This window comes from Eimeria mitis, genomic scaffold, assembly GCF_000499745.2.
Source record: "Eimeria mitis Houghton genomic scaffold, Emh_scaff4097, whole genome shotgun sequence".
In the NCBI taxonomy this organism is placed as follows: domain Eukaryota; phylum Apicomplexa; class Conoidasida; order Eucoccidiorida; family Eimeriidae; genus Eimeria; species Eimeria mitis.
Window position 1 is genome coordinate 4486 of NW_013572425.1, and position 936 is coordinate 5421.

Genomic DNA, 936 nt, shown 5'->3' on the forward strand with positions numbered 1-936 from the left:
CCCCTTCGGACACTGCAGGGGGAGGCAACCAGACGATACCCTAAACCCTAAACCCTAAACCCTAAACCCTAGCTCTGTCACCACGCCCCGACGCCAACCCCAAAGCCCTCAAACCCTAAACCCTAAACCCTAAACCTAAAGCTATAAAATTCACTCTCTCAACCTGTTGTCGTATGGTATGGTAAACCCTAAACCCTAACCCGTAAACCCTAAACCCTAAACCCTAAACCCTCGCTGCGTGTGTTTGCCTCAGTACGCCACGTCTTCCCCTCAGAGACAGAGGGGCCTGCAGTGCAGCTTCTCTACCGCCCAGGCCACTACGACCTTCTGTACCTCTAGCCACAGCTAGCTACACTCCTGCTGCAGCTAGCCATTCTCCCGCTGAGCTAGCCACCATACGAAGGCAGCTAGCTAGCTGCAGCTAGCTAGCTGCAGCTAGCTGGCTGCAGCTAGCTAGCTGCCTGTGGGGCTCACTGACAGGGAGTCGCAGACGCTCCCCCAGTAGAGGCTGACCCGCTAGCTAGCCAGCGGGCGAGCCTCTTGGCTAGCTAGCTAGCTGGCTAGCTAGCTAGCCTGGCTAGCTATCTACTTCGATGGAAAGTTTGCTGTTGGCGCTGCAGATGTTGCGCCCCTCCATTGGCCAGCTAGCTGGATAGCTAGCTGGCTAGCTGGCCGGCTAGCTAGCTAGCTAGCTAGCTGCTTCTATGGCTAGCTAGCTGTTCATACGGCTCGCTAGCTGCTTGTTGTATGGCTCTCCTGGCTAGCTAGCTGCTTGTTTGGCTAGCTGACTGTTTGTGCGTCTAGCTAACTGCTTGTATGGCTAGCTAGCTAGCTAGCTAGCCAGCTAGCTAGCCAGCTAGCTAGCTAGCTAGCTAGCTAACTAGCTGGCTAGCTGCGTATTTTGTGCACGGCGTTGGTGCGCGGTGCTGTAGGCAA